The sequence below is a fragment of the Amborella trichopoda genome, chromosome 5 (assembly GCF_054954075.1).
Source record: "Amborella trichopoda isolate Santa Cruz 75 chromosome 5, AtrichopodaSantaCruz75HAP2 v2.0, whole genome shotgun sequence".
Taxonomy (NCBI): domain Eukaryota; kingdom Viridiplantae; phylum Streptophyta; class Magnoliopsida; order Amborellales; family Amborellaceae; genus Amborella; species Amborella trichopoda.
The window spans coordinates 35,352,739-35,362,286 of record NC_142340.1 but is presented as its reverse complement, the minus strand read 5'-3'; the positions used below and the strand labels follow the sequence as shown (position 1 = coordinate 35,362,286).

At 36.2% G+C, this 9,548-nt stretch overlaps 1 non-coding gene across 1 annotated transcript; it reads left to right on the top strand.

The window, feature by feature from the left end:
- Positions 1 to 473: 473 nt before the first annotated feature.
- LOC18423713 (high-affinity nitrate transporter 3.1) lies at positions 474 to 2,118 on the top strand. The gene is made up of 2 exons (XR_016055222.1): positions 474 to 512; positions 1,678 to 2,118. It is a non-coding gene; the product is annotated as a high-affinity nitrate transporter 3.1 (transcript).
- The last annotated feature ends 7,430 nt before the right edge of the window (positions 2,119 to 9,548 follow it).

Genomic DNA, 9,548 nt, shown 5'->3' with positions numbered 1-9,548 from the left:
ATAATCAAGTGAATACTTCGTATCTTGACACCGGTGCAAGCAATCACATGTGTGGTAGAAAAGAATTATTTGTGGAATTGAATGAATTAAGTCATGGGCATGTAACATTAGGAGAATTATCAAAAAGACCTTTAAAAGGCAAAGGTAAAATTTTGATAAAAACAAAAAATGGCGGTCATCTATTTATTTCCGATATATATTATGTGCTGGACATGAAAAATAACATTTTGAGTGTGGGACAATTATTAGAAAAAGGCTATAATATTTTATGAAAAATGGTAACCTTCACTTGAGAGACCAAAGAAACAATTTGATTGCCAAAGTGATTGACTAAGAATAGAATGTTTCCAATGAATATCAAATGTGAAAATGTGAAATGCCTCAAATCTATTTTCAATGATGATTCATGGTTATGACATTTTCATTTTGGTCATCTCAATTTTGGTGGTTAGAAACTGTTGTCAAAAGCAAAAATGGTGAATGGGTTACCATGGATAAAGCAGCTTGATGGAGTATGTGAAGGGTGTATTGTAGGAAAGAACTATCGAGAAAGCTTCAAGAGGCGAAAATCAAGGAAAACACAAAGGCCTCTCCAACTCATGCATGCGGATGTGTGTGGACCACTTGAGCCCATCTCACATGAAAAATGTCAGTACTTTCTAACCTTTATGAAGCAAACCATGAGTTTGTTTCCTTCAAAAAAATTTGAAAGTGTTTGAAGTGTTTAAGGAATTCAAAGCTTTTGTGGAGAAACAAAGTGGTTTTCAAATTAAGGTGATAAGATCAGATAAAGTTGAAGGATACAATTCTAATGCTTTCCAAAAATTTTGTAAAGAACATGAAGTTTGCCACCAAATGACCACATTCTACACACCACAACAAAATGTTGTGGCGAAAAGAAAGAATTGAACTATCTTGAATAGTTCAATTAAAAGAAAAATAAATGCAAAAGGAATTTTGGGCCGGGGCCGAGGCCATTCTGCATGGTCTATATGCACAGCTGAGCATTGAGCAGTGGTCTAGGCAGGTGCCTAGAGTTGCTGCCTGCACCAACCCCGATCTTGGTGGTATTCTCCTGGAATGCCTCCATGCTGAAGCTCATGTGTCCATTTGGGGGCTTTGACTACAGAGAGTCATTGCTTGTCTTGAGATTTAGCCTTGTAGACTGCTATTGCCTCGAAGAGCAACATTGGCATTCTTACAAGTATATATTTGAGAAAATACTGGACTTCATATGGCAGCTGGCTTTTGCTTTTGGAATGGATATGGCTGCTCGGTTGTACTTGTTCTCTATCATCATAAATAATGTTTTTTCACCATATAACTGTTGTTATACATCAGCTATAAATTTTAATTCTTTTTGGAAACATGTATTTAAATGGTTTTTCAGGTTTTTATTTCTTTTTGTCTAACCTAATTTTACAACCCAACAAGAAAGATCAAAATTGTTATGAGCATTGACAATGTTTGAACTTATTGAATGGCAAGTCTTGTGTATAGTTAAAGTTTGATTTTGGTTGCATTGAAAGTTGTGTATATGCATGTGGCCTGCTGGATGATTGTTTGGAAATACCTCATGATGGGCTATTATCATATTGAAACACATCTAGTATTATGTAAGAAGTGTTTTTTTTTAGTATGTTAACCTTTATTATGTAAGAAGTGTTAAATGTGCAGTTTTTTATGTACCAATCAGAAATAACACACAAAGTACTAAATGTGCAGTTTTTTATGTACCAACCAGTCTCGCCCTCATGGTCATCGAACCCGTCTTTCCCTCATGGAACAGACCTACAATATAAGAAGATAAAGATTAAGCTTTGCTCTGCACCTTTGAGCCAAAAGGACAGGGCAGGGAGGAAGACTGTGGATGATCTCAAGAAAGATAAGACATGCCAATTCAAGATAGCAGCTCAACCTTACAACCCAAACAACTCAAGAACCACTGTCTCTTGGCTCATAGAGAGAGATATTCCTAGTGCTACTTATTTCATTAGAGCTTATGCCTTAGATTCTCAAGACAATGAATTGGCCTATGGCCAAGCCACCAACAAGAATAAGACCACTAATCTCTTTGAAGTTCAAGCTCGGGGGCTGGTGAGCAAGCAAGAAGGGTAGTCCACTCCAGTTGCTGGGCCGGCCGGCTGGCGTTTGGAATGTAGTTTACTTTATTTTATTTCTTTATTTTATTTCTTTATTTTATTTAATATTTTATCTTTTTTCCACATTTTAGTTTATTAGAAACTGCGATGCCTCGATGTTTCTTCCTATCCTGTTAGAATAATCCCATCTCAATCAAACAAATGAAAAACGATTCATTTGATACAATTAGCCTACTACTTCCTGCAAATCTATGCCCTTGATATGGTAAAGTTTCCAAAAGGGTTTTGGTATAGCAGCTGGTTTACTCGTACACAATCCATGAGCAGAATAAAACTATTTCTTGACCTAAGTATAGCTTTGCTCGTCTGCAACTTTGGATCGCATCTTGGGTACTTCAACCTCCAATTCTACCATGACCTACAAATCTCACTCTCGAATGAGACCTCATAACCCTTTTTATTACTAATTTATAAATATTTTATGCTCTGGTAGGCCCATATTGTTCATTTACACCCCTTCGATGAAATCTAATCTAGTACTATTTTTGTGATCCCAAATATTGGGTACATAACCTCTTCCGACGACCAGTCTCCCTTGTTTTTTCTCTCTCGGTTATTTTTCTTTAGCAAATTGGTCGGTTATTTTTCTTTAGCAAATTGGTCTGAGTATTGCACTTGACAATAAGAATATCCTGATATTGAATAGCGATCTTCTAAATTTTAGAGGGTGACTTTGAGAGTTAGAAGACACGAAAGGTTGATTGGCATTTTTTCTGGTTTTTTAATTAATTATCCATGTGGTTAATCTTTGGGAACCACAAATTTTTTGACAAAAAAAACAAATAATTAAAAAAAAACTTCCCACTAACTCTTTGTCCGATGAAGCAAGTGTGCAGCATGATCCCTCTTAAGAAAAAGATACATTACTCTAATGTAATTTTTTGTGTTATGGGTTAAACCAAAAGAATTGATAGAGGATAAAGAGAAATTTGTAGTAATATTCCAAGTGGTAACCAAAATTGAAGAATGGAGCGTCCAGGTTCTATTCCCAGCTAGGGTAGGTAACGTAGAAAAGGGAATATAGAGCCCCTTTTGAAATGTCTGAAATGCGATTAGGATTACTATGAAGCGAAATGGTGAGAATCTTCATAATTTACTTTTATTAAATAGCTGATGAGGTTTTTATAAGGCCTAGGATTTATAAAAAAAAAATAAAAGCGTCACCTCGGATTCTCGTTCAAAAAATACTTCAGGGAACTGAAATCTTCATGATGGCTCAAAAATCAAATTTTCCTAACCAACAGTGAAATTCGAAACTATAAAATGGTAGTGATCTTGCCAATCTATGGCTAAATGGATGGTCTCAATAATTTGCTATGATAATCTTACTTTTAGAGCTTCAAATCCTTTTTTTTTTTTTGTTCTCACAGTCATAATGTTCAAGCCAAGATGAACGATGCAAAGGTTTTCTAATAATTGAATTAAAATTTTCAATCAGTTCTAAAGTGAGGCTTTACTTATTTTGATAGGGTTGCAACCTATCAAATCATTTTCCATGTATAAGTAGCAAACCACATGTTTTCCGAAAAACTAAGAGGGTTGCTTATGACCTTTCGGCAATTTACAGGTGATTTTATTATAATTTTATTTGATTTTCTTTTGCCTACTTCAGTAAGAATTCTTCGGTTAATAAGATTCTTGTAAAATTTGTATTAAAAAAAAAAGGCGGAAGACGTCAAACAGTTGATAAACACCACCATCTCATAATTCATAAAATATTAAATGGTGGGAAACATGCAGTTGTACCTAAGCTGTGATACCTGATAAGACATAGATGGCTCCGATGTTTGTTCTCCCGATTCCACTTGTTTTATGGAATCATGCATAAAATTCGTGTTTAGTTTTAATTAAAATTCAAACATTCTTAATTACTTAAATTTGGGTTGGGTGAGCTTTGAAGGCTTTATCGTAATGAAAGAATGCCGCACTTGAAAACCCTGCAAACGCTTGTGATGAACGGCACATGGATTTTCATTCCACTATATCAAGGGTCCGACTCTGTGTGCTGGGCGTCTGGCATGGCGTTTGGGAAGTAATTTATTTTAGATTATTTCAATATTTTATTTCAAATGATGTCGTTTTGCAGCATTTTATTTCTTTAGAACCTGCAATGGCGTGTGATATCATTCATGCTCTAAGTTTATGCCTATCCCATCCCAATCAAACAATGAAAAATTTTTACTGGAAATGTTTATATTCCCGTTTCAAGGTTTCCTACCTAGCTAGGATTATAGAAAATTAGCATTTGATTGATTTACTAATGATAATGAATTATTATTTCCCGTCGTATTTCTTGTTTAATATTTAAGTTGAACAACTATGGCCGGCTGGCGTCTTCATGTATGGTTGATATGTTCATAAATGGTGCAAAGAATATGTCCACCGAACGCGTAATGAACGGACTTTACGGGGGCCTGAGTAGTTGGTATTAGAGGAACGGATATTTTATACGGGAAACGGAAGGAAGATTGACAATGGGTTGGTACATCAAACGGAGGACATGTTTGGGAAACTGTAAGGAAAAGTAGCCCATAAGCACTAACTTCACCATCTGATAGATGCTAACCCAATCTTGTTGAGCAAGTCCCAATTTCACACTCTTGCATAATCTGCCCCGACTCAGAAAAGAAAGGTCTTGAGACCAATACGGCTTCGAAGCTAACCCAATCTTGTTGAGCTAGTCCCAATTGGACTGGGCCTATTAGTTAGAGCGAAGGTCACAGGTTGAAAATGTGGAGTGGCTACAATATTGCCTCCCTGACTGGATTACAAAAAAACGGTACCAATTCGAATAACGTTTTTTAAGGTATGCGACGGGCACGTATAATAGTAGCGTCCAAATACAAATTTAATGAAATATTGTATATCTTTCAGCTATGCGGAATAATTTCTTGTTAGTTGGAAATACGAAGAAGGAACATATTCTCTAGAATGGAATCAATGAGGATGCCGCCATCAGGTGAGTTTGGATGGTGCGCATGAAGTGCAACTCCACCAGCCTTTTCTTTGATACCGGTAAAAGCTTCTTGCAGCGTTCTCCCCAAATCGTGAAGAAGGCTGATTTAAGGTGCAATGTTAGCTGATCCATTATGTATTATCATGCTGCACCAAACGGCCCGAAACAATGTAACATGCATGTAAAGCTGACCAATAACTTGGGTGGGCAACGAGGGATTAGTGAAACTAGTGTGAGCTCCTATAATAGGTTGGCATCTTTATTTCTTCTTCCTTGCTTTTTAAATAAAACGAAAGTATATAATGAAACTATTTATCTTCGGTACAAGGGGTCACAATTAATCTTGACCATCATTAGATGTGAAATTCGGTGGCTGCATTTATTTAATTGACCAAAATCATAGTTCAAACTAAATTTTTTCGAACTTTATAACACATCCATTCTATCAGATTTTACATTAGATAGTTGTAAGTAATTGTGACCTACCTACACCAAAGGTTAAGTGGTATCATTTGTATACGATCCCTTAAATAAAATGGTTTCAGAATTTTGTAACGGTCTTCTCTTATAGAGATCCTCTGTGAGGCTTTTAATTATGCTTCATACAAGTATGAAGTGGCTATTTTATCTACTCTCCCCAATCTTGGCTAAAGCATTTATGGTATTTCTCTATATTCAAGGTCAAAGTGAATAATTGCTTTCATTTAAGGTAATTAGTGGGTCGCATGTCTGTAATAATGCGTTCCTTTAACAATATTCTTTTTGTGCATGATGCATGCCTAATGATGATGTTTCAGTTTGCAAAAGTAGGCTTATTATTTGCTTTAAAACCTTCGTCTTTATTGTTTTTTGTCTTGTGAGTTCATGCAAACGAGAACATAAGTTCGTTGCTTCATAATTATGTACATATGACTATAATTTTGTTATTTTGAGTTCTTGAAGGTTAAATGCCGATGAAACTCATAGTATTAGCTAAGTTTTGTGTTCTTTGTTCACTGGTTTCTGCTACTTGAATTGTAGCCGAAGCATGGGCAAACGTAGCAAGAGTTGAAAGGTACAAATAAAAAACTCCCTCAACCACCGAACTGTCTTTCTATCGTTCTATAGTTCGGTGGTTGAGACATCAAGGAAAAGAGCGGAGGTGACAACCATCACACCTCGATGTTACTTGTGATGGTATATTACCTATTAATAGAATATATTTAAATTGCTTTTATTTAATGATGTTTGGGAATTATCCCACGTCGAAAGATAGACATTCAACTTGGCTGTATAAATAACTATATAATATGATGTGAAGCATGCGTGCGGAATCACTGAAGTAACCCTATGTGTAATATGTGCCACGCGATTTTGTCGCACGTGTACACGTGATGCTGCCCGAGTGATGTCTTCCGCGTAGAATCGGAATGGTGACATCAAACCACCAGTTTACAATGTCATCGGGAGTTTAAACTTGTTGCGCGTGTAATGTCTTTCACGTAGAATCGGAGTGGTCCGAGTGGTGACGTCAGAACGCCAGTTTACGAGTTCATCGGGGGTTTAAAACCGGTTCTCTTTAGACACGAGATGTCTTCCGCATTGAATCGAAGTGGTGACATCAGAACCGCCGGTTTACGATGTCATCAGGGGTTCAGAACTGGAATGGTGACGTCAAAACCGCCGGTTTACGATGTCATCAGGGGTTCAGAACCGGATGCCTTCAGCGTAGAATCGGAGTGGTAACGTGAGAACTGCCAGCATAGAATCGAAGTGGTGACGTCAAAACTGCTAGTTTACGGTGCCATCGCGGGCCATCGGGGTTTTAAAACCGGTTCTCTTTAGATACGGGATGTCTTTTGCATAGAATCGGAGTGGTGACGTCGGTTTACAATGTCATCGGGGGTTCAAAACTGGAGTGGTGACGTTAGAACCACCAGTTTACGATGTCATCGGGGGCTCAAAACTGGTTCTCTTTAGACATGGGATGTCTTCCGCGTAGAATCAGAGTGGTGATATCAGAACCGCCGGTTTACGATGTCATCGGGGGTTCAAAACCGCCGGTTAACGATGTTATCGAGGGTTTGAAACTAGTTTTCTTTAGACACGGGCGGTTTCGTATATTATGCTAGAATCGGTGCCCCGGTTCGATTCGCCGACCCAATAATATCCATACTCAGCAAACTGCAAAGTTTTTATAGCTCACCATGATTCTTCAACCGAGAAGCTTTTATAGCTCACCATGATTCTTCAACCGGGAAGCTTTTATAGCTGACCATGATTCTTCAACCGGGAAGCTTTTATAGCTCACCATGATTCTTCAACCGGGAAGCTATTGCAGGGTTGCTTGAAAAGTTTTTATAGTTCACCTTGATTCTTCAACCGGGAAGCTATTGCAGGGTTGCTTTCTAAGGATGAATGGTATGGAACGGCCTGGGAATCGTACAGGAAAAGACCGTCTTGGCCCAACCCGTTAAGACTCAATCGGGCTGGTCCAGGCCAGGGTCGGCCCATTAAGAAGTCTCCCTTTCTTTCCTTTTCCGTTATATCTCTTGGCAGTAAGTAAAAAAAAAAAAGAAGCTAAAATACCTTTAGAGAGAAAAAGATAGATTGAGATTGAATGAGTTTTAGAGAGAGAAACAGAGATTAGGTTTGAATAGAAAGAGAGAATGGTTTTTAAAGAGAGAAAGAGAAATTGGGTTTTTGGAGCGAGAGATTGGGTTTTTAGAGAGAATGAATTTTATAGAAAGAAGGGGATATTAGATATTTAAAGAGAGAGAAAGAGTGGATTTTAGAGAAAAAGAAGGCACTTTTAGAGAGATAAATAGAGATTAGGTTTCTAGAGACGAAAAAATAGGCTTTAAATTTTTTTAAATATATTTTATTGTCAATTTACTTTATTTATTTATTTTTTTTCCGCTTACTACAAAATGAAATGAAATTTGAAAAGTGAAGATTTATTAAGAAACTGAAAAAAGGGCCAGGCCAGGCTTCATTTGACCGGGTCACAACATGTTTCAGGCTTGCCGGGGCAGCTTGGTCTGAAGCAAAATACAGACTTGAAGTCAGCCCTGTCTGGAGGCTCGAAGCCCGGCCGAGACCATTAACAGCCCTACTTGGTTTTCCAATAATTTATGTTAGGCAAGCATTTCTCGAAAGAGTCCTGGACAACTATTTCGAAGATTCCCTAAACTTAAATACCACAAAGTTTTATTTCACACTTGCAGGGTCTTTTGTCTTCTCAACATTATCAATTAACTTATGAGCCGTTTGAATTATTTGAAATGCATTTTCAGAAGTATTTTTCTGGGGTGATGGCTCATGGCTCAATTTCGGTGTTTGGGTCAAAATTTTGAGACGAAAAGTATTTCTTCTAGAAATTATTTTCTTCATTTGAAGCCAAAAGTAAACACATTTATGTCATTTCATTTACCGTCCTAAATTGATTTTCAGCTAGATTTCCCAGTTACGAGACACCCACTTTATAATTTGAGGCATAAAATATCTTAAAATTTTATAGAGCGAAATCATATGAAATTCTAGACATATAAGTACCAAATAGTGTTTTAAAAAGAGAAACTATCTCCAATTTTAAGAGAAACTATCTCCAATTTTAGTGGGATTAGCCCACTAACTCATATGAACATATGAGCCCAATGGACTAGATTGAATCTGGGCCGATCTGACGATCATTGATGTCCAATAGTACATGAATTGTTTTTTTTTTACAAATCTAAATCACTTGAAATTTTAGTTGTGTGTTCTTCTCATCAAGGCTCACCTAATGAAAATATAAAAAAAATTATTCACATAAAATAAAATTACCAAAATACCCCCTGAACATTTTTTGGGGTATTTTGGTCAATTTATTTCATATAAAATATTTTTTTTATATTTTTTGAAGATTCACTTATTTTTGATGAACACACACCTAAAACTTCAAGTAATTTTGATTTGTAGAAAAAAAAATTAAACTTCAAGTACTACTAGACATCCGTGATCGTCAGATTGGCCGATATTCAATCTGGAATGTTGGGCTTATATGTTCATGAGCTAGTGGGCTAATCCCATCCTTTCATATATATATATATATATATATATATATATACATATAGATATATATAATTATCTAATGCTTCTGTATGTAATAATCATCAATGTATTGATACACCATTTATCATGGTTAAGGGATTAAGCCAATCCGTAATCCTAGGAGTTCCATTCCTAACATTACTTTATCCTATAACCATTGATGAAAAAGGAATTTCATTAATAATTCAAAATATTCCAATACATTTCAACTTCATACAAAAACCTAAATTGAAAGAATTAAATAATGTCAAAAGCCAATTACAAGACAAAGAAAAATTTCTTTGTACACTTAAACAGGAAGTTAAATACAAAGTAATTGAAGAGCAAATACAAACGCCTTTAATACAACAAAAAATTCA